Below are 25,656 nucleotides of genomic sequence, written 5' to 3' on the forward strand. Positions count from 1 at the left end.
GACTATAAAACACCAAGTGTAAAAGGCTGCTGATGGCTCATCATTCACTGAAATCTCCTTTCCCCAACAACCCATACCCTCCATGTAGCAAAGAGACAGTGAAAATATAACTTCAGGGGCACCTGGGTGGCTCAGTCGTTGGATGTCTGCCTTCAGCTCAGGTCATGATCCCAGAGTCCCTGCTCCGCAGGAAGCCTGCTTCTCCCTCTCCAACTCCCCCTGCTTGTGTTCCTTCTCTCGCCGTGTCTCTCTCTGTCAAATAAATAAATAAAATCTTTTTTAAAAAAAAGAAAATATAACTTTATACCACATGGGGTAGGGGTGGGGAGTGACAAACCACTTGTCCTACAGACAAAGCCTGCCTGCTGTGTAATCACCAAAATGATGAAACTTAAATCTCTCTCTGCAGATGAGCAAATCAAATAAGGAAAAGAAGAGAGGCTAAAAAGATAGAAATAAACTATCAAAGAAGAAAAGAAAAAATAGCTTGAATCAACCCTTGAGTAGTTAGCATAACAGACACTATAATGGACTGAATAGTGTCCCCCTAAAATTCATGCCCACCCAGAACCCTATGAACATAACCTTATTTGGAAATAGGGTCTTTGCCGATAGAATCAAGATAAGATGAGGTCTTAGAGAGTGGGGTGGGCTTATATCCAAGATGACTGGTGTCCTTATAAAAAGAAAGAAATTTGGATACAGACATACAGGGAAGATGGCTGTGTGAAGACAGAGGCAGAGATTGGATTTAGGCTGACACAACCAAGGAAAAGCAAAGATTGCTGGCAACTGGTGGAAGCTAAGAAGAGGCAAGGAAGGATGCTCCACTAGAGCCTTCAGGGAAAGGACAGTCTTGCTGACACCTTGATCTTGGACTTCAAGTCTCCAAAACTGTGAGATAGTAAGGTTTTGTTGTTTCAAGCCACCCAGTTTGTGGTAACCCTAAGAAACTAATACAAACACTAATGGTACATCACTAGAACTTGTATGTTTGTTTTATTGCTCTTTCTTCACATGACAACTTATTCCAATAACATTTTAAAAAAATAGCCTTTTGCATAGGAAAACAATACTATTTACCCACTCAGAGCAAACCATGCACTTGGATTTTTATTCTGCTTGTGTGAATTGATTGGTACCAAACATTCCCTCCACTTTCCATTGTTCTTGTGATCATCATCATTCACGTGCAAGTTGGAACACCAGGCAATGAGTACGGATTTCAGTCATGGAGAAGAATGTTTCTCTGTCCTATGAGGCCTACGTGGAGATAAAATCTGTAACCCAGCCTCATGAAAGCTATTATCTCTTAAATGACCAAATAAATTAACTGATCTAAGCCATAGTGAGGCTGTGAGAATAATTACAGCCTTTGTCCATGCAGATAATGTGGACAAATTGCAGCACTTTTGTTAAGTAGTGCTTTCTTCCCACTGTAATATATTATATATTTGGGAATTATAAAGTATTTAGGATGAAATAAGCCTTGCTTCTCTGAGTTGTAGTAGTGCTTTTTTATATCCTTAAGGATTTTTTTTCTCTATCTCTATCAATTAAGAATTCTTTCTCTAAATTAGCTCAATCTGCAGCAAGGGATTAATAAATGCAGAGAGCACTAACCTTTGGCCTTACAAATGAACTCAGAAATGATGATCAGAGCTATCCTGCTGGGAGTTTTATCAGTCACAGGGATATTGGCAAATGTGGATCTATCATGTAATGGGTCTAATGGGACCCAATCTTTGGTTGCGCTTATATGTTGCCAAGTATCCTGACTCAAGTGGAGGTTTTGGTAGGAAACTCCAACTCTCAGCATTCTTATCTTGGTCCAAATGACTGTGTCCTGGATAAAAATGATAATTACAATGATGACATAATGATAACGACAGCTAACATCCATTGAGCACTTACTATGTGTTAGGCGCTTTGCTAAGAATTTTACCTACATTACCTCATTTAACTTCTGTGATACAGGTGCTATTATTGTCACTGTTTTATAAATGAGGAAACAGATTTAGAGATAAAAAGGGATTGTACCAGTTGAGATCCATCCCAGCAGGGAAAGATGGCACCCTCAGAATAGAGTTTAATAAGGAGATTATTTACAAAGTTATGGGCAAAGTTAAGGGAAACCAACAAGTAACGGTGAGGACCTAACCCTATCAGGAAGTTTTTACTATCCCGGGCTGGAATATTGCAAGGCCATCCAGCAGAAGCCGTAGCCTTTGATAGAAAGACACAGCCACAGTCAATCTGTGACCTGGCAGGCAGGTGCCTGGGAAATAAATACCCTCACCTCTCTCTTCTCTCTCTCTGAGCTCCTAAAGCATTTTCCTTTGGCTGACCCAAATGGAAACCAGAGGGCAAGAGCTCTTAGTGTAGTCCCTAGAGGCCAGCCTCCAGGATACAGAGCAGGGTAGAATGGAGAATAGATTGGAGGGGCAAATGGTGTTTATGCAGCACAGTAATTTATTCAGGACATACAACTACTCATCACTGGGTGAAGGCAAAATGCAAATCTGGGCAGACCTTGATGGAACTGGGCCCTCAGGCCCACCTTTGATGGCTCATCAACCACCACTAATGTCTGCCACAGCTCATGACCTGGCTCCAGCTCTGCTCAGGTAAATCAGGACACCATTAGTGCTGTGATCTGCCAAACCTCATCCCTTCTTTATCATGCCTGCCACTTGAGCTACTTCAAACCCAAACAGCTATTGTCTCCTCAAACTCTCAATGCCCTGATTTATCAACCTCCCCCTTGATGACTGTTGGAAAGTTTGCTTTGTGGTACAGATTCCCTGAGGCAGTTACAAAAATGTGCTATTTAAATCTACTACTATTGAGAGCATGAGTGGCTAATGCCCCTCCTCCCACTGCTGCTTATTTGGGCTGTTTTTACACCAAGAACACACTTCCCACAGGCTCCTCCCAGACAATGAATGAGCACATTGGGGATACTCAGGCAAGCTCAACCCAGCAAGAGGTGGGGATTCCCCATGGGTGATGTTGCTTGAGGAGTCCTCATTAGCCTCATTAGTTCAAAACTCCTCCTTTCCAATCCAATTTCCTTCTCTCTCTTTCTTCTTTCATTCCATAGATGTCAGACTTCATGTGGTCTGAAGCCTCTCTCCACCTTCTCCAGTTTCTCCCAATAAATCTCTTACATGTCTAATTCCATCCTGGCATCTGCTTTCAATAGGCATGAACTAATGCAAATGGCACTGAGGGGGTCTGAGAAAACAGGTGGTAAGATGAGAACAGGAGACTGGCTTATTCATCACCTGAGGGAAAAGAGGATGCCATCCTTTCTTTTTTTTAATGTAAATTTTAGTGCAATATTGGTTTCTAGAGTAGAATTCAGTGATTCATCACTTACATACAATACCCAGTGTTCATCACAACAAGTGCCCTCTTTAATAAATAGGGCACAGACAGTCCCTGAACAAGTTAGTAGCTCAATTGCTAAAGATTTCACTAGTGGTTATCTGGGAAAATGAGTGGAAGTAAATACCTTGCAGATGAAACAGTCCAGGAATTTGAAAGATGTGAGGTAGCAGTAACAATAAGAATTATGGAGGTGACCACTCACTGCTAGGTTGTTTTGATGCCCTAGAGAGGGATGATGAGAAACTGGGATCCATTAGTAGACAGTTAAAAGCCAAGTCGGAGAGCCAGAGCATATCTCTGGTAGCTTACAAAGAGGCCCTTATTTCCTGGAATGGAAGAGCAGACACATCTGAGCAGCATGCTGGAGCTCTGATAGTTGAGGATCAGAGTTTCAGAGATGGCTTGAATGCTCACCCAGGACAAGTCTGTTATGGTAAGGACCCTGCTTGGGAAAAACTGAGACCCTGAAATATGGGACAGGGCCATCTGGATGGATGTGTCTGAGGATAGTGCCTCTGCAGAGCCCTCTTGAGACTGTTGGAACTGTGTGTCTTCTCATCTGGGGGAAGTGGGCATGCTGGAATGAATACATCAGAAGGCCAGAAGACTGTATTCTAGAGAACATATTATTTACTAAGGCCATTAAAAATGCAGTGGTAGAAGGGGCATGACCATCACTAGGAATTCATGGTAGCTCTCCTCTGTATGCTGTGGCTGATTGAAGAAGAGGCAATCACAGAACTGAGTTCATTAATATTTATGGGAGATGATGGCGCTGTAAAGTACTGGAGGCTAGGTATTTAACCATCAAAAACCAAGATGCTGCAATTACCACAACGAAGACCCCAAATAGCCAAAGCAATATTGAGAAAGAAGAACAAAGCTGGAGTTGTCACAATCCCAGATTTCAAGATATACTACAAAGGTACAGTAATCAAGACAGCATGGTATTGGCACAAAAACAGACACATAGATCAATAGAACAGCATAGAGAGCCCAGAATTAAACCCATGCTTATATGGTCAATCAATTATGACAAAGGAGGCAAGAATATACAATGGAGAAAAGACAGTCTCTTCAATAAATGACACTGGGAAACTGGACAGCTATAGGCAAAAGAATGAAAACTAGACCACTTTTTAATACATTTTTACACCATATACAAAAATAAACTCAAAATGGATTGATTAGAGACCTAATGAGAGACCAGGAACCATAAAATTCCTAGAAGAAAACATAGACAGAAAACATAGACAGGCTCTTTGATATTAGCCTTGGCAACATTTTTCTAGATATGTCTCCTGAGGCAAGGGAAACAAAAGCAAAAATAAACTCTTGGGACTACATCAAAATAAAAAAGCTTTTGCATAGTGAAGGAAACCATCAACAAAACATAAAGGCAACCCACTGCTAAACTAAATTGAATGGGAGAAGATAGTTGCAAACAATATATCTGATAAGGGGTTAATATCCAAAATATATAAAGAACTTATACAACTCAATGCCAAAAAAAACAAATAATCTAACTAAAATTTTCTTCAAAGAAGACATACAGATGGTCAACAGACACATGAAAATATGCTCAACATCACTAATTCTCAGGAAAATGTGAATCAAAACTACAACGAGATATCACCTTATGCCTATGAGAATGGCTAGAAACAGAAAGACAAGAAATAACAAGTACTGGCAAGGTCAAGGAGAAAAAGGAACCCTTGTGCACTATTGGTGGGAATGTAAATTGGTACAGCTACCATGGAAAACAGGATGGAGTTTCCTCAAAAAGTTAAAAATACAAATACCATATAATCCAGTAATCCCACTACTGGGTATTTACCCAAAGAAAACAAAAACACTAATTCAAAAAGAAATATGCACCCTAATGTCTACTGCAGCATTATTTAGCCAAGATGAGGAAGCAACCCAAGTGTTCATTGATAGATGAATGGATAAAGAAGATGTGGTGTGTGTGTGTATATGTGTGTGTGTGTATGTGTGTGTGTGTGTGTGTGTGTAAATGGAATATTATTCAGCCATTAAAAAGAATGCAATCTTGCCATTTGCGGCAACGTGGATGGACCTAGAGGGTATTATGCTAAGTGAAATAGGTCAGACAGAGAAAGACCAATACCATATGATTTCACTTATATGTGGAATCTAAAAAAACAAAACAAATGAACAAATAAACAAAAAGGTACAGACCCATAAATACAGAGAACAAAATGATGATAGCCTGAGGGGAGGAGGTGTGAGGAGGATGGGCAGAATGGGTGAAGGGGAGTGGGAGATACAGGCTTCTAGTTATGAAATGAGCAAGTCATGACATAAAAGGTACAGCATAGGGAATATAGTCAGTGGTATTGTAATAGCATCTTGTGATGACCGATCGGTAGCTATACTTGTGGTGAGCATAGTATAACATATAATGTCGTTGAATCACTATGTTGTACACCTGAAACTAATGTAACATTACATGTCAACTACACTTCACTAAAAAAAAAGTTACCGTAATGATAATGACATGCAAGGGCCAAAGGAGTAGTCAAAGAGTATTGATCTATAAGGAGTTATGGTGATGGTTAATGGCATCTGTAGGGACAAAATGGACCAGTAGTCAACAAGTGTGGTGCCTAACTTCTACAATCAGGAAAAAAGTTACAATCCCTTGCTCAGTTTTCAGATCCAGAATCCCCTGACTTGAAAGGGTCCCTATAAGGAAGAACACTGTAACACCGTGAAAAGTACATATTGTAATGATTTTCCCCAGTTCTTCCTCATTGGGATCTATGGTCATATACTGGGATGACTGAGTACACTGGGGAGAGGGAAATACCAACTTATCAAGGCTACTGGATTCAGAGTCTCAAGGGACATTGAGTCCCAGAGACCCAAAGCATCAGCATGTGGTCCCCATGTTAGATGCCAGGTGTTGAATGCTATGTGATGGCAGAAGTCTGACTTCCAAGTTCCATGGACCCACCAGGTAGCCATTTCCTCAGTTCCCTAGGAACAACAGTATGTCTGGACAAGTTACTTCATCTGATTAATCCTCAGTTTCATTGTCCATAAAATGGGACAATGTGTTTAACTGCAAAACTTCACCTTCTTCCCTTATATCATGCTGCTTCTCATTATAAAACATTGGAATTGACACATTCGGGAGTTTGAGTAACCCCCACACTGGGTCCTTGGCTTGTGGAGCTAGAGCTATCAGAGTGGAGAAAACCAAATGGAAACCTTTGAAACTGCTCTTGTTTCGTGGACAAGAGAGTAAATCAAAAACAATATCACACACCAGCAGGGATGGTGAGGATTAGAATGATCACTAAAGCCTAAAAGATGCAGGGATGGTGGTTTCAGTTATAGCTCTCTTTAATTCAGCAGTCTGGTCCCTGCAGAAACAGATTGTGCCTCCCAAGCCTTAGGCATCTTCATCCAGAAACAGAGCACAAGTTATTTTGTGGTAATGATTATTGGACACTCAAATTTCATAATTTGAACTCTGACTTATCACCCAAGTTATGGATAACTGTAGATCACACCAAATTAGAACTTAAGAGGGAGGGTTATGGCTGTGAATTTAAACAAAGAAGATACTATGCCTTCTGGACATATTATAATCATCCTAACTGGGCTCCATCAACAATAAATTCCATGACATTTTCAAAAAAGGCACATTGCCTCTTCGTGCTTTATTGCTCCAAGCTTCTCTACATGGACTATTATTCTCCCTATATTTGGCCAGGTATACTACAGCATCAATTTTAAGACAACATAAGAGCCACCTTTTCCAAGAAGTCGCCCTGAAACCCCATCTGCACACCAGGCTGGTTTAGAGGTCCTTTCTTGGTGCTCCAATAATATCCCTGCAGTTTTATATTTGCCAATAAAATCCCACCTTGTTTTATAATTGCCTGTTAATATATTTGTCTCCTCACTGGACTGTGAGCAACTTGAGGGCAGGGACTGTATCTCATTCATCTTTGAGCCTCAGTGGTTTAGAATAGTGCCTGGCACATGGTTGGCAGCCCATAAATACTTGTTTAATGAAAGAATAAATGATTAAATAAATTTAAATATTCTGTGTTGATGTTTGGGTTTTGTACCAGTTTTTCAGAATGCAGCACTTTATGAGTGATTTCTGCCAGAACCCATTAGAATGTTTCATGAATGCGTATGCAGGCAAGTTTCCAATTTATTCTTTTGAACTGGAACAATACTGTTCCAGACCACCCAGCAAGGACTAGTCTCCATGGTCAATGCTCTGCAACAAGACTGAAACATCAGCCTTCAGTTTACTCTGGGTTCTTACACACATCATAGAAGGTCAGAAAAGTTATCAACAGCAGAATTATTGATCTATGGTGCTCCCAGGGGGCTTGGGATTCTGAAGGCACCCCACACCTGACTTGCTTGCCACAGAAGGTCTTCCAAAGGTCTCTTTAGCTGATGTGACTCTTCAATCTCAGCTTAAAAGCATCACTTTACCAGGTTCCATAGAACTATGTCTGCCATGTACCTGAGAACAGAAAGCCCTCGGGGCACCTGGGTGGTTCAGTTAATTGTCTGCCTTCAGCTCAGGTCAAGATCCCAGGGTCCTGGGATCCAGCACCACATAGGGCTCCCTGCTCTGTGGGAAGCCTGCTTCTCCTCCTCCCTCTGCCTGCTGCTCCCCCTGCTTGTGCCCTCTCTCCATCAAATAAATAAATAAAATCTTTAAAAAGAAAAAAGAAGGAAGGAAAGCTCTCAGATAGCAGTATGGTCAGTTGTAGCTCAACCTGACTAGAAACTACCATAGGCAGATTTTTGCACTACTTCTCAAATCACACAAGCCTGATTTTACCATGTGGAAGAAGGACCTGCTGCAATCAAAGCTACACCACTTAGAGAAAGTCAAGCATTACAATACAATTGACATGAGTGAACCTTCAAACACTTGTACACAGCAACTAATATGTTAGTTATTCTTTTGAATGTGTTTCCACTGTCTGATTTATTCTTCCCAGATCTGAAGTATAGAATATGAGACATCAATAAATCTAGGTGTATGTCGTGACCAGTGCAGAAAGGATCCAACTATATTAGGACCAAACAACATCACCACCACATAATTTGATCCTTTGTCATTGTTCGGGAATATGAGGGAAGGGAGGATACTATGAGCTTTTGAATTACACTAACCTGGATTCTCATACAGGCTCCACTACTTAACAACAGTATGTCTGGACAAGTTACTTCATCTGATTAATCCTCAGTTTCATTGTCCATAAAATGGGACAATGTGTTTAACTGCAAAACTTCACCTTCTTCTTTTATCATGCTGCTTCTCATTATAAAACATGATCTTTGCTCTTGAATATATGGCTCTAAAAGGAAAAATATGACAGAAAAACAAATAATCAAAATACAATCTAGGGGCTCCTGGGTGGCTCAGTCGTTAAGCGTCTGCCTTTGGCTCAGGTCATGATCCCAGGGTCCTGGGATCGAGCCCCGCATCGGGCTCCCCGCTCCGTGGGAAGCCTGCTTCTCCCTCTCCCACTCCCCCTGCTTGTGTTCTCTCTCTCACTGTGTCTCTCTCTGTCAAATAAATAAATAAAATCTTTAAAAAAATACAATCTAAACACTTTCCAGTTGCTCACTGAAATCTTGCCCCAAGTTTCCAGGAAAACATCAGAGGTGTAAGAGTTAGAAACAATAGAAAAGCCAGTCTATCCCAGTGTCTAATACAGAATAGATACTATGAAATAACAACATCATGACCATTTAAGTTCAGTTGGATCAAAACTACACACTTACTCAACCTTCTGGCCCAAGAAGAAGAGTGTTCATATCAGGCAGGCTCCTCCTTGTTAGTTCTGTGTTTTTTTATATGCAAAGAAAGCCCCATCAAGCCAATTCCATATGAGTAAGGGGCAGGCAGGGCACAAGGTAGGGAGCAATAGGTAGGGAGCCACATGGTCAGGCTCACAGAAATCCCCAAAATGTGGAGGTGTAAGGAAACCAGAGATAAGGGAACAAACCAGACCACCCTGCCCCAGGTGCCGGGCTGGGGGGGGGGGGTGTCTTTTTTTTTATGATAGTCACCTGTGACCAACAAAGAATAACCAGACCCTAAAAAGAAGTAAGCCATTAAACATGTTATCACCAGTCCTTACTCAAACCCCAATGTCACAAGAATGTTATTGCCACAAGCTCCCTGGTCAGAGAGGTCTAAATAAAACTGTCAGTGGAGGCCCATGTTGGCAACCCTGTCAGGACCCCTCTCCCTCCTGAGAGCTTTTTCTGTATCCTTACTTAATAAAATTATTTACTCTCCTTTTTCCTCAAGATTCATTCTTTGACTCCCTCCATGAGACAAGAACCTCACTCTCCTGCTTCACAGATGCCTTTGTCACAATACTCTGCCCTCTAGACATCTCAGCATAGTTCGTGCCAAGTGAAATCTTCACTACTTACCAGCTACTGCAGCTTCTAGTCTATAAAATTGGGTTTATAATACATATCTCATACAGGGTCGATGTGAAAATCAAATAAAATAGCATATGCCTTCAAAAACATTCCACAAATAATTATCAAGCTCTTACTTGTCTCCTCAACTGCGGTAGGGCTGCAGTGATAAATAAGAAACAGTAACCATTCTAAAGGACACCTAAGTGAGCATTCATGGTAGGGTGCCTGACGCAATATAATCCACTAAAAATAGGGGCTAATAGAATCAGAATTCTGATAGCCAGAAGGATGTTCAAGTGTATGTAATCATAAAGGAGAAACGTTTTCTTGCCATCTCTTGAACCCCTGTATACAGCAAGATTCTGTGCCTGGGTCCCCATAGTTTTATTACTCAGTTTTGTGGGCATGAGCACACTCAAAAAGATTATTGCAGAGCATTTTAGTTCTAGAGGACTCTGAGGATAATTTATACCAACCCATATTAAAAAGATACCACTGATATTTTCTTTTAATGCTGCCTATGTATATATCATTTCTTCAAACTTCATAAAAGGAAGAGTATTTATTTCTAAAACATGTTTCCCCAAGTGGGATGATACTTATTATCAATGCATAGTTTTAAGTCTATCAACCCAAATTACATTTTATAGTGTTTCTTCTGGCTGAGCTTCTGTTTTTCTCATTCCACCATAGAGTAAGTTATCAGATCTAATTTTGAAATATGAAAGCTATTATCCAAAAAGCACCAATATTTCCAGGTGCACTTTATGGAAGTGGAGAACTATTTCTCAGAAGCATAAAACAGTTGTTGAAAAATGCTTTAAAGTGCCAACAAGTTAGAAGTCTTACGAGTTGAGCGAGGTCAAGCTCAGGGGAGTGGAACCCTGAAGTCTATATGCCCCAGTCCCACAGTCTTCATGGGCATCATATTCAGACCCATGACAGTCTACACTAAAAAGGGAATAGAACACATTTTATTTTGAGAGTTAAAAGCTTTGTTTTGTTCCATGTAAACATTTAAAATACATCGTACCACATTATTTTAACTCCATTTGGCATTTCTTTATTGTTTAATATACTGGCAGCCTCAAAAGTAGCCCAGGCTCTCTCAAACTTAAGAGAAGACCTGGAGGAGAAGATCTTCAGGCAGCCTGATACCTTTAAGCAACAGAGCTCCAAGGAGAATGCTAGTGATCAAATAATTTCTTTTGTGATCAGACTTTTGGAAAACTCACTCACCTGACTGAAAGCCACAAGACTGATTTATGGCAACATCCCAATTTAATGATTTACAATTAGAAGTACATTATATGGTTTAGGCACAGGTGATCAGTGCATTTATAAAAAGGACAAGAAAGATGTTAGAAAAGTCTACCATGAACAGAAAGCAGTTTGCTGATTTTTCTCTTTTCTTTAAGCAGCACTTACTGAATACCTAAAACGTTCTGGGTTATAGGCCTGGTGCTGTTCAGGAAAAAAAAAGATAAAATAATTGCTTCAATTTATGGAACATTTATACTATGTCAGATATTTTGCAAAAATGATCTCATCATCTTATTTAAATATTACAAAAACACAAAAGGTTATAAGGCCCACTTTAACAAATGAGAACACTGAGGCTTGAGAAATAAAGTAACGTGCACAATTACACAGTAGTATGTAGAACTAGGAATCAAATCCAGATCTATTATTCTGTAAAACTCAAGCTCTTTCTATCACACAATGCTGCTTTTAACTTAATATAATACAGGGTTCAGCAAACTAAGGCCTGGGTTCAAAATCTAGTCTATAGCCTACTTTTGTAAATAAACTTTGATTAGCATACAACTATGCTCATTCCTTTTTGTATTATCTGTGACTGCTTTCTTGCTAGGGCACCAAAGTTGAGCAGTTGCAACAGAGACCTTAGGGCCTACAAAATATTTATTATCTGGCCCTTTTATGGAATAAGTTTGCTGAACACTGATTTAAGACATGATCTTTGCTCTAGCATTGATACCCTGTTTACGATAAGCCATTGCCATGCCCAGTCTCTTGGGAGCCATCTCAGCAAACCGAGACCAGCTACAGACATACCAGAACACTGAATCCTGAGTCATATGTGAAATTGCCATGACAATGAATTTTGTCTTACCCATTTATGTACTGAACCTTCTCCTAGTGGGGCCCCCTTGAAATCCTACATGTATTCCCACATTCCTGCCAGCATGTGTGGCTATCTACGGTGCATTCGGCATGTGTAATGCTTCTTCCTGAAGCAGCCTTGTACTTCCCTGCTTGGGTGGTGCTGAGATCTGACCCAGATTCTTACCTGGAGGCAATGAAATATGGTAGGGGGCTGACCTTAATGACAGCCATCATCATCTTCTGAGGTATTATCCTTAAGGCGAGGTCATCGAATACTGTCCATGGAAGAGGAGGCTCCTGGCCTTTGGCAAGGGGAAAGGACTTGCTTCTGATGGTCAGGGCATGCAGAGAAATTGGGATTTGATAGTCCTCAGGCTCATTCACATGAACGGTCTCATTCCAGTTCTCAGGATCCCAACTCTTTCTCTATCAGACCTCGGATTTAGATAGACAAGAGCCACTGAGTTTTCTTTGCATCCTTGCTACTCTCATACTCAGATCAAAGGCCCAAATTTCAGCCCGGTCACTCCTGCAGCTGCAGGAGATGAAAGTTTTTCTAAAGCTGCCATGAGGTCCTCTGGCTATCACGGCATGACATAGGTTAAAAATTGTCTTTGGCCTATAATTTTTTTTTGCAAGGCTTCTGATGATGTCAAAAGCAGCCACCGAACACCACAATCCTTATAATTATCATTGTTCCCATAATGTTAAAGTACAGGACACACAATGTTCCGATGCTGTGTCATCCACCTGCACCTTAGCCCAATTAACAAGAAGTGAAAGGTAATAATTGTAATGCCACAGCGTGCCAGAGGTTGTTACCACAACACTTCTCATACCAGGTGCTTTATCCTGGGCTTTCTATGGCTTTGTGACTCAAAATCTAGTCCATGGACCAGCAGCATTGGCATCACTTGGGAGCTTGCTAAAAATGCAGAATCTGAGGCCCCACGCCAAGAATATTGAATCAGAATCTGCATTTTATTGAATTCCCCAGGTAATTTTTATGAACACTAACATTCGAGGACCTTTGCTCTAACCTAAAACAGATCCTGAAGTAAAGTTAATATGCTGCCACATTTTCGGAGAGTATAATCCCAATGAGAAAAACAGAAAGGGAAGAAGGAAAGAGGCAGAGAAAAAAGAAAGCAAATGCAAGAAAGTGCATTGCCAATTCATCACAACTTCTCAAGAAAGCACAGGACAGTTAATTGGCCACATGGTGTTTCTCCAGAGAGTCTACATGGAACCGTAACAGCTTGGAACAGTCTGTTGTTGAGAGGAAGGAGGGAGAAAAGTGAGCAATTTATTTGCTTATTCATTTCTGTTTCCTGTCTTCCATTGGTCAAAGAGTGCCCTAAGAGCTGTTAACTTTTCAGCACTTCTGGATATATTATTAGGAACTTCCATGCAGCTACCTGGGAAGCCTGAGCATCAAGTCCAATTAGACCATATTTGGGTGTTGGAGCAGTCAAGGATTACCAAATCCCCAAGAAAAATCTCTGTTATGAAACATGTTTCTTAGTCTGCTCTGGCTGCCATAACAAAATACCATAGAATGGTAATTTAAGTAATAGAGATTTATTTTTCATAGTTCTAGAGGCTGGGAAGTCCAAGGTCAGAGTGTTGGTCAATTCAGTTCCTGGTGAGAGCTCTCTTCCTAGCTTGCAGACAGCCACCTTCCAGCTGTGTCCTCACATGGCACAAAGAAAAAGTAAACTCTCTTGATGTGTCTTGTTATAAGAACATCAATCCTATTGGATTAGGCCCCCACCCTTATGACCTCATTTAACCTTAATTACCTAAAAGCCCTATCTCCAACTATAGTCCCATTGGGGATTAAGGCTTCAACATATGAATTTTAGGGAGACATAATTTGGTCCATAGCAGATGTAAACCCAGGGGGAAAAAAGCATCTTAGAGGAAACAGCACAGTGAGATGAAACATTTGGGAAAAAAATCTATTAACAGTCACAGAGAAAACAACTATTACTCTACAAGATAAGAAATAGGAGAGGTGCCTTCATAAACCAAAACAGAAGGATTTTAAAAAGAAATATTTAGAGAAAAAATAAAGAACTTTTTGCAATTAAAATATGATAGCAGAAATAAAAAATCACATAGGAGAGATGGAAAATAAAATTGAGAAAATTTCCAAGAAACTAGAGCATAAGGATTAACTGAAGTAAAACAGATGAGAAAAAAAGTTAAAAAAAAGAAGTTAAAAGGTCAGCTTAGGAGGTCCAACAATCATACAAAAGGGGTTTCAGAAAATGACCCCAAAAAAGGACATAAAGTTAAAGGGAAAATCCATAAAGCAATCATGAAAATTTTTCATATCCAAAGGACTAGAGTCTCTCAATTGAATGAGTCCATCTAATGTTCAGCAAAATAAATTAAAAAAAAAAGACCTACACCAAAATAACCATGAAATTTCAGAACACTGGGAATAAAAAGTTATAGAATTTCCAGTGGGAAAAGACAGATTATACCCAAAGGATCAAGAATCGGGAAGCTAGATTTATCAAGAGTAACACAGAAAAGAGAAGAAAATGGATATAAATAATGGATACAATGGGTATAATAAATTTTGAGGAAAATTTTTTTCCTATCTGAAATATATATATATTAAAGATTTGTTAATTTATTTGAGAGAGAGAGCAGGGGAGGGGCAGAGGGAGAGGAAAGAGAGAGTCTCAAGCAGACTCCACAACCAATGGAGAGCCCCATGTGGGGCTCAATCCCATGAACCTGAGATCATGACCTGAGCCGAAATCAAGAGTTGGACACTTAACCTACTGAGCCACCCAGGTGCCCCTCCAATCTGAAATATATTAAGCAAAACTATCAGTCAAATGAAGGAATAAAACAAATACATTTTCAAACATTCAGGCTCTGAACAATTTTATCCTGCATGTGTTCTTTGTCAGGAAGATATGGAAGAAGGTGTTCCATCAAACCAAGGAAGCACACCATGAAATAGGGAACACTGAATCCGACTAACAGATCCAATAATAGAGGGAGGAAGGATTCCCTTTTATCCCAGAACAAGAACAGTGCCTAGAGAGCAACTAGCAGAAATTAGAGCAGGTGAGAAGGCTCTGGGCTACAAATCTGGTAGAAAGTGTAACGTGTTTTAATGTATTAAAAGGAAGATCTGACATTTGGGAACAGATAAGCTCACCTGAAATAACATTTACATGGTCATAAAAATGTAACTGACTATGTATCTAACTAAAATTATGATATAACTATATTCTGAGGAGTGGAGATGGAAAGTATGCAAGTATGAGAAGGGAGCGATGTGAAAGAGACCTAATTTCTCATCTTCTACCTTGAAGGACAATAGATAATGCTTAAAAGAAAAAAAAAAAAAAACAGAATTAGCAGGATGAAGGCAAGTACAAAATAATCAGCCCCCAAACTGAAATTTTTCTATTGGGGAATTAGAAATAGTGAAAACAGTGAACTGCTGTTTTCATAATATCTTGTAGAGCTATTGCATCTTTAACTCATATGCTTCTCTCACTTTTATAAAAATTAAAACTGAATATAAAAATCTGAAATCTAAAAAGCAGGGTGCCTGGGTGGCTCAGTCGGTTAAGCATCTGCCTTTGGCTCAGGTCATGATCCCAGGGTTCTGGGATTGATTCTCACATTGGGCTCCCTGCTCAGCGGGGAGCCTGCTTCTCCCTCTCCTCCTAGTTCATGCTCTCTCTCTCTCTCTCTCTGCTCTCTCAGATAAATAAATAAAATCTTTAAAAAAATTTTTTAAAAATATGTAGTGCAGTAAGTTATAAACAAAGATCTAAGGAGCAGTAAATAATTGCTGTTGGGGGAAAGGGGTAGCAATGACATGGATAGAAAACTGGCAAGTAAATATTGTTAAATAACAATATTTAAAGATAAATGTAAGTTTGATGAGTAAAAAGTAGATGAAAGAATATTTGAGTTAAAAGGAATAGCAGGTGAGAAGGATATGGAGGCTTAAATGAGCACAATCTTTTTAAGAAAGTGTTAAGTTTTGGTGTGATAGTGATACAGGCATTGGTGAAGAAGTGGTGAAATGTTTGCATGGAAATGTGGGGTATAGGTCACAAATTAGATACTATTCTACAGACACTGGGAAGCCATTGTAGGATCCTAAGCACGTTTAGATGTGTCTTAATGGTGGTGATTCCAGGTGATTCACATATAATGAAATGGAAGAGGGACTGGAAGACTTACTTGGAGGAAGAGAACCCACAAGGATCAGGTTTCTCTTTATCAATCCATTAGCTGCTCTGGGCAACTTGACCCTTTGCCCATGAGAAGAACACACTATTCAAAATTCTCTTACACTACCCTTTCGACTTACTGTGTCCAAGCTTAAGCCCAAACTTTGTTTATTCTTCAAGACCAGAACCTCCAGAAGGCACTAATCTTTTTGTTTACAATAAAAGAAGTCAAACTGTCTCCCTTGCAGTGGTATTAGCTGTTACATGGCAACTAAACCAAGCTCTGAGACCAGTTTTTGTCCCTAAGGAAAGATAGGAGACATAGTAAATCATTGCCTCAGAATCCAATTGCTAAGCTAGTATGATCTGTTGATTTACCTTGCTTTTTAACCTTGAAAAGCCAAGGGCTTTTGGTTTTAGCATTTTTTTTTAAAGATTTTATTTATTTATTTATTTGAGAGAGAGAGAGAATGAGAGATAGAGAGCACGAGAGGGAAGAGGGTCAGAGGGAGAAGCAGACTCCCCGTCGAGCAGGGAGCCCGATGCGGGACTCGATCCCGGGACTCCAGGATCATGACCTGAGCGGAAGGCAGTCGCTTAACTGACTGAGCCACCCAGGCGCCCCTGGTTTTAGCATTTTAAGTCCTGACTTTCTAGTTCTGAACTCTAGTTGCTGAATTCTTTTAATCCTCTCCTCCTCTAACTGGATATCTGAACTGCTGCTCTATCTGACCAAATGTAACTGCTTGTCCTTGATCACTGACTGTTTCATCCATACCAGGAATCCTTCCAACCAACTGTTGTTGACCCCCTCATTATAAAGGGGATGACTCTACCTTCTTCAACCAATAGTTTTTAAAATATAAAAGAAGCAGTAATGAGGTCAGATGACAAAATTCTAACAAGCAAAACAAGGGTTAGAATTTACTATCATTTAAAAAATCTTGTTCTGTTATTGATTTCTAGTTAATTCTATATGGTCTGAGAACATACTTTGTCTAATGTCAATTTGTTAAATTTTCTTAAGTTTTGATTTATGGTCCAGAATATAATCAATCTTGGTAAATATTCTAAGTATAGTTGACTATGCATTTTGCTGATGTTGATGGAGTGTTTTTATAAAAGTCAATTAAGACAAGTTAGTCTTCACTGTTGTTCAGATCTTCTATATCCTTACTGATTTTCTACCTACTTTTTATGTTAATTACTGAAAGAAAAGTGTCAAGTCTTCAACTATAATTGTAAATCTGTTTATTTCTTCTTTCAGTTTCATCAGTGCTGTATGGATTTTGAAGCTTTGTTATTAAGTATATAAACATTGATCATTATGTCCTCATAATGAATTGACCCCTAATTTATCATCAAGAAATGTTTCTCTTTATCCTTGATAACATTACTTGCTCTTAAATCTATTTTGATATTAGATAGCTACTCCAGGGGTGCCTAGCTGGCTTAGTTGGTAGAGCATGCAACTCTTGATTTCATGGTCATGAGTTCAAGCCCCATGTTGGGTGTAGAGATTACTTTTTAAAATATATATGTATGTATAGTTATTCCATATTCTTCTTCTTTTTTTTTTAAGTAAACTCTATCCCCAACATAGAGCTCAAACTCATGACCCAGAAATTAAGAGTTGCATGCTTTACTCACTGAGCCACACAGGTGCCCCTACTCTCTTTCTTTTGATTAGAGTTTGTGCAGCATATCTTTTCTCATTCTTTTACTTTCAATCTATGTTTCTGTTTAAAGTAGGTTTCTTGTAGACTGCATAGAACTGAGTCTTGCTTTGTATCCAACCTGAGAATCCTATCTTTTAATTGGTATGATTCGATGACTTATATTTATACAATCTTTGCTATGGTTGGATTATAGTCTGCCATCTTACTGGCCACTTTTTGTTTGTTCCATTTGTTCTTATTTCCTCTTTTTCTCTGTTCCTTTATATTAATTGAGCATTTTTTGTGATTCCCTTTTTATCTTCAATATTGCCTTATTCTTTATACCTCTGTATAAAATGCTTTAATGGTTTCCATAGGGTTTGAAATTTAGATATTTAGCTAATCAGAGTCCACTCTCAATAGTATTGTTTAGCTAAAGCTTCCATACTTGGTGTTCTTTTTGTCATACATTTTAATTTTATATAATATTTTTACATAATACATGTAACAGTACATTGCCACTGTTCTTGCTTTAGGCCATCATTTATGTCTTAAAGGAATTAAGAAAAGTGAATTATATTTCTCATCATTTATTTCATTTCCAGCACTCTTCTTTATGTATATCCAAATTTTTGTCTGGTGTTACATTCCTTCTGCTTGAACAGCATTCTTTAGGATTTATTTCAGCACAGACCTCTGGCAACAAATTTTCTTATTTTTTGTTTTCTGGAAAAGTCATTAATTCTTCTTCATATTTGAAAAATATTTTTGTGTGTATAGAATTCTGATAGTTTTTTTTCTTTCAACATTTTAAGGATACGACTCTTTATCTTATGGTTTGCAGTTTCTGATAAAAATCTGCTATTATTCTTAGGATTTTTTCCTCTGTAGATAATCTGTCTTTTGTTTCTCTGCCTGCCTAGATTTTCTCTTTGTCCATGGTTTCCACTAGTTTGAATATAATGCACTTATATTTGGGTATTTTGTGTGGTTTTTCCAAAGATTTTATTTATTTATTTGAGAAAGAGAGCTCATGGAGAGGGAGAGTAGAAGAGGGAGAGGGACAAGCAGACTCCACACTGAGTGGGGAGCCTAATGCTGGGCTCAGTCCCAGGACCCTGAGATCATGACCGGAGCCAAAATCAAAGAATCGGAGGCTCAACAGACTGAGCCACCTAGGCACCCAGTGTATTTGTTTTTATCCTGATTGATATCATCTGAGCTTCTCGGATTGACTGGAATCTTTGATTAATTTTGGAAAATTATTGGCCATTATATCTTTTTTCTTAACGTTTATTTGAGAGAGAGAGAGAACGCAAGTGAGCGGAGGCGGGGGGAGGAGCAGGGGGAGAGGGATAGAGAATCTCCAGCAGACTCCCCGCTGAGCATGGGGCCCACATGGGGCTCAATCTCACGACCCTGAGATCATGACCTGAGCTGAAATCAAAAGTCAGATGCTTAACTGACTGAGCCACCCAGGCACCCCGGCCATTATTTCTTCTTAAGAACAGATATTTTGTGTCCTATTCACTTTCTTTTCTTCTGGGATTCTAATTACACATATGTTAGACTTTTGTTATTGTTCCACAGATCTTGAGTGCTCTGTTCTGTTTCCCCTTTTCCTCTTTCTCCTCCTTTTTCAGTTTGGGTGATTTTTATCGATCTATCTTCAAGTACACTGATTCCTCCCGTGACTGTACTGATTCTACTGATGACGCAAGCAGGCATTGGAGGCATCCTTCATCTCTCTTAAAGTGATTTCCTAGCATTTCCATTTCATTCTTTCTTATAGTTTCCATCTCTCTCCTGATATTACCCATCTAATCATGCATATTGTACACCTTTTCCACTAGATCTTTTGACATATTAATCATTTTAAATTTCCTACCCAATTGTTCCAACATCTATGTTATAGCTTGGTCTAGTCTGTCCGGTATTTTGTCTCTTGAAATCGTGTTGTATTTTTCTCTTGCTTCTTTGTATGCCCTGTAGTTTTTGTTGAAACCTAGATGTATTGTGCAGCACAATAGAAACCAAAGGAAATAGATTTTATGCATGGAAATGGGCATATCTTTTCTTCTGCTAGGCCTTTAGTATGGGGGGCGTTGAGTGAATTTAGTCAGAAATTTAAATGGGTGTGGAGGATGTTGTTACTCAGGTTATACTCAGTGCACCATATGTTTCAAATTCCCATAGGATTACTTTGTATTTAGGGTGGTGGGGTAGTTTGCCAGAGGCTTTTCCTCAGTGTCTGCCCCACCCTCACTTTTAGGTCTTTCCTTTGTTCCTGTGCCTTGGATAGGTCTTCCTGCATTCCCAATGCCCTTCTCCAGGCAGTGGACTGCTATTAGCTGTTGATTCTTAGTCTGTGTTTTAGGGGTTGAGGGAAATGTTTACTCTTGCTCTAAAATTAAGCCTCAGTTTTAGGCACGAACTGTGTCACTGGATTGTAAGGCTGGGGTCTTCTTGGTGATGAAGAAGACCCAGCTCCCAGCTGTAGAAGACCTCTAATGGTCTAGGATAGAAGTGTTCTTGCCCCTCCCTCAGAGAGATTTCTCTGTTCCCTTCCACCAGCTCTAATGGGTCTTCACACAAAAATATGTAAATATTATGAAATGATTGGCACAATAAGGTTAGTTACATCCATTACCTCATATAGTCACCTCTGTGTGGGGGGCAGGGATGAGAATATTTAAGATCTACTCTCTTTGCAACTTTCAAGTATACCATACAGTATTGCTAAGTATAGTCACCATTTTATACATTAAATCCCCAGAACTTATTCATTTTATACCTGGAAGTCTGTACCCTTTGACCAACATTTCCGCACTTACCCCACTCCACAAGCCCCTGGAAATCACCAATCTATTCTTTGTTCCTATGAGTTCAGTTTTTTAGATTCTACATACAAGTGAGATTATTCAGTATATTTTTTTCTAGGCCTAACTTATGTCACTTAGCATAATGCCCTCCAGGTACATTCTTGTCACAAATGGCAGGATTTTCTTCGTTTTTATGGCTGAATAATATTCCATTATAGACATGGAATGCCATTGGAATTTTGGTAGGGATTGCATTTAATCTATAGATGGCTTTGGGTAGTATGGACATCTTAGCAATATTAATTCTTCCAATCCTTGAACATGGGATATCTTTCCATTTATTGATGTCTTCTTCAATTTCTTTCATCAATGTCTTTCAGATTTCAGCATACACAAAACTCCTTGGTTAAATTTATTTATTTTTTCACTTCCTTGGTTAAATTCATCCCTAAGTATTTTATTGTTTTTGATGCTACAGTGAATGGACTTATTTTCTTTATTTCTTTTTCAGATAGTTCATTGTTAGTGTATAGAAACAAATTTTTGTGTGGCTTCTTTCACTTAGTATAATGTTTTCAAGTTTCATCTATGTTGTAGCATGTATCAGAACATCATTTCTTTTCATGGCCAAATAATATTCCATTGTGTGGATCTACCCTTTTAATTCATTTATCAGTCAATGGATATTTGGATTGTTTCCACCTTTTGGCTATTATAACACTGTTATAAACATTCATACGCAAGTTTCTGGATGAATTATGCTTTCATTTCTCTTTGGTATATATCTAGGAGTGAAATTGCTGGGTCATATGTTAAGTCTTGTGCAATCATTTAAGGAATTGACAGATTGTTTCCCAAAGCAGCTATGTACTCTTTTACATTCCCACCAGCAGTGTATAAAAGTTCCAGTTTTTTCTCATCCTCACCATCACTTGTTATTTCTGACATTTTGATTCTAGCCATCCTAGTAAATATGAAATGGTATCTTATTGTGCTTTTGATTTGCATTTCCCTGATGGCTAATGATATCAGGCACCTTTTCTTGTGCTTATTGGCCATTTATATGTCTATTCAGATATTTTGCCCAGTATTAATTGGATTGTCTTTTTATTATTGAATTATCAGAGTTCGTTATCTACTATTGATACAAGCCCCTTATCAGATACATGATTTGCTAAATGTGTGTAATATTTTATTTGGCAAGTTTTAGTAACTATCTACATGATCATCATCTCTTTTTAGACACATTTTCTATATTCAAGTTAACTTCAGCATGCTTTGTAATTAAATACTTCAAATTAAATCCATTGGATACATATTTAGTATTATGCTTTCTCTTATTAACATTTCTATTAGATACATGCATACTGTACACAGCCAACACATGGAGGTGTTAATGGGTAGGAGAGGGTAGCTCTGGGGCTAGGGGTTCTGGGTTCTAATACTGGTTCCACTACTTATTTGTTGTGTTATTTAGGATGTTACTTCACCTCACTAAGTCTTAATTTCCCTCATCTGTAAAATGAGGCTAAGGATAATACCTACCTACTATATGGTAAAGTAATAGTGATTAAATTAAGCAAATGTAATAATGACTTAACCATAACTTCATACAAAAATATTAATAGTATTATGTTTGTTATTGTTATTATCATGTTTACTTTGTTCCAAGTAATGTATATATTTTATAGATATCATTTAATTTAATCTTCAGAACAATTATATGAAGTTGGTATTATCACAGATAATATTTTCCTTTTCTTAATATGCATACACAATTTTAAAATATCATTGTTATATAATCCAAAGAAGCACATTCAATAACAATTGCCTACCTAAAGATAACTACTGGAATAGAATATTTGTAAGACATATTTAAATTTTATTTCTCAAGATCCTGGTTTGTCTACCTGGTCTTGTGGATTCATTACTTAATCACAGTATGACTTAAAGGAATTCTTCATTTGTTTAATAAAGAATATTGACAGTGTTTGTTCGGATTCCTATCAAATTCTTCAGCAAACATTCACTCTTTTATTTGAATAGATTTTCATTGTCTTTACTCAAACACATTTTAGTGATTTATATTCTCTCATCACGTTAGTGAAATAAATGTTAAATGATTAACCAAAATGTTTATTTTAAAAAGTGACCAGATGAAAATATTTCAGGAGACAGAAATTTTGGAACAGCACATATTCAAAGAGAAAGAAGGAAAAATCTTTTTGGTATGTAGTATTAAATTCCACTGTCCCTGAAAACAGTCATCAAGTCCTTTACGCCTGCTCAATTTATAATTTATAGATAGCAATGGAGAGCCAATTATAAAAGCATATTTTGGAGGGCTGCTGGAAATTTGTATTGGCAATTTTAATTATTACCAGATACATTACTGTATGTACAGGCTATTTTGCTTTTGGATAAATAATGTATATGCTCTGACTCAACCAATTATTTGAGCACCAAACACTGAGGTGAATGCTATCATATTACTGTCATAATATTTCATTTATTCCCAAGAACAATGCACAGAGGTTGGTTTTATTATTACTTTTCTTTTATAAAGAACAGAAAACAGAAATTCAAAGAGGTCACATGTCTTGACAAAAATTCTTCAGTTTCAAATATTTAAGAAAAATCTATTCTGTTACTTCTCCACCAGGAGGTGATGGAAGTCTTAATTAGTGAGTAGAATGCCTTTCTTTTTGCCCCCCCTTTTTTTTTCCACTTTTCAGACACTTTTAGTTTAAGAGGAAACTATTTCTCTTTCTTCCTTTTTTTTTTTTTAGAATTACAGCAACAGTATTTTTATTTGTAAATCATGCAAAGGCCTATGAAATAGGTTTTCTTAGAACAGACCCATCTTGGCTAACTCAGTAGCACAATTCAAAAGTGAAAAATTAAGATATATTCTTTGTACAGAAGAGTCTTCAATAAACCCAAGGAATGTTTTCCACCAAGATACAAACTAGACCCTAGTTTTGCACGCAAAGGCTGATGACTTTTATCACACACCAAGATTTGCTTTAATAGTTAAGGGACAGCAGTCAGGCTAGCAAAAAGTCACCCAAGACAACAAAACATTTCCATGAGAGTAGTCATTTATTAACTGACCAGATTACAAAAATAATCATGGCAGATACCTTAGTTCATCCTTCTAATAAGCCTATTGATCTGGTCTTCCCTGTTACCAGCATCTCCACCTTCTACAAAATGGGTGGTCTTTTTCTTCATTCCCCCTCGTGGAGAAGATAATTTGAAGGGCCATAAAAAGTTGTTTGCTTCTTTGAAACGTTTTCCAACAGTATAGATCTCGTGAATCAGATCCTCCATGCAGATGATGCCATATTTACCATGAGATCGGGCAATCAATGTGTTATCTGTCAGGGCAATTCGCTTCTTGTTGATTTTGCCATAACCACGCTTGTAGATCAATTCATTCACCGACTTCAGATTTGGGTACCCCCATGCTATATAAGGTTCCACAATCCTTAGCATGTTAACTGAAGCCTTGTTGAGCTTAACAAAGGTGCCATTGAAGATCTGGCGAAGGCGAAGAAGCTGCAACACCTTTCGAACCTTTGGGCTCACACCATTGATACCTCTGATCTTGATGACAAATGCCAATTTGGGTTCCGCAGGTACGTAGAAGTTGCCAGCTTTTCTTGCCATCCTTGCCATTCGAACCTCAGTTCTGTACATCTGCCTATATTCCTTGTGGTAATGCTTAGCTTTTTCATAGATAAGCTTCCTTCTTGCCTTTCGAAGCGTCTTCTGAGCAAACTTCTTCCTCAGACGCTTGATCTTCAACTCTGCGAAATTCCTTCACTTCTTCTTAAGGGTTTCTGGCACAGCAGGAACCTTCTTTTTTTTCTCTTCTGCACCCTCCATGGTTCCAGCCGGAAAAGCGAAACTATTTCTCTTTCATCCTCAAATAATCCAGTTGTTTTCTCTCTCTGGTATTCTATAGCGGTGGTTCTCCGAGTACGGTCTTGGATTGGCAGCAGTAAGTATTACCTGCGAACTTGCTAAAAATGTAAATATTCCCGACCAATTGAATCAGAAATGAAGGTGGGGGTATGTGGCTATAGAAATTGCTCTATAGAGATCACTCTGTAGAAGTTGATCTATATGATCACTGTCATTCTTAATTCCAAATTTGTTGACCTTAGTCCTCATGTAACTTTCCTCTTTGGTGGCACTTAGTAGAATTCACCACTACCTTAATGTTAAAACTGTCTTATGTTGTTTTCTAGAACACATTTTTATCTGATCACTTCTTCTGAGAAATCCTCACTAGCTCTCCTCTTTATTCCTTAATAAGATTTCCTAAGGTTTGGGGCACCTGGGTGGCTCAGTCATTGGGCATCTGTCTTCGGCTCGGGTCGTGATCCCAGGGCCCTGAGATGGAGCCCCGTGTCGGGCTCCCTGCTTGGCGGGAAGCCTGCTTCTCCCTCTCCCACTCCCCCTGCTTGTGTTCCCTCTCTTGCTGTGTCTTTCTCTGTCAAATAAACAAATCTTAAAAAAAGAAAAAAAAAGATTTCCTAAGGTTCCTAAATTCTCTTTTCACTTCTGTTCATGCTTATGATTGTTCATTCCTTCAGCTCCCACAGCTTCAAGTATCACAGATGCTGCTGACTTCCAAATCTCTATCTCCTCCCTAGGCCTTTCTAGTAGTTGAATTATTTAGTCATTAACTCAGTATACTTTTGTTACTGTGCGGTGGGCACCAATGAGCACCAGTGAGCACCACTGAGCACCATTTGCTAAGGACAGCAGAGGAAAAAACACTAAACCTTGATCTTCTTTAGGCCTTATCCTAACATGCTCTGATGTACTAAAATCACCTTTCTCCCTAAAATTGATTTTCCTTTTGAGTCTGATATCAGTATCATTACCCACATTGGAACTGACTACTCCCTTTCCCTCATCCCACATATACAACCAACCGCCCTAAGTCTTCTTGTTTCTTTAAAAACATATCTCACA

The 25,656-nt window shown here is 38.6% G+C and overlaps 1 pseudogene; it reads right to left on the reverse strand.

Annotated features, from left to right (window-relative positions):
- Positions 1-23,764: 23,764 nt before the first annotated feature.
- Positions 23,765-24,363, reverse strand: LOC114213029 (large ribosomal subunit protein uL30 pseudogene; annotated as a pseudogene).
- Positions 24,364-25,656: the final 1,293 nt, after the last annotated feature.

Source organism: Eumetopias jubatus, unplaced genomic scaffold (genome assembly GCF_037043125.1).
Source record: "Eumetopias jubatus isolate StellerSeaLion01/CBP00866 unplaced genomic scaffold, mEumJub1_p1.0 scaffold_6, whole genome shotgun sequence".
Classification (NCBI taxonomy): domain Eukaryota; kingdom Metazoa; phylum Chordata; class Mammalia; order Carnivora; family Otariidae; genus Eumetopias; species Eumetopias jubatus.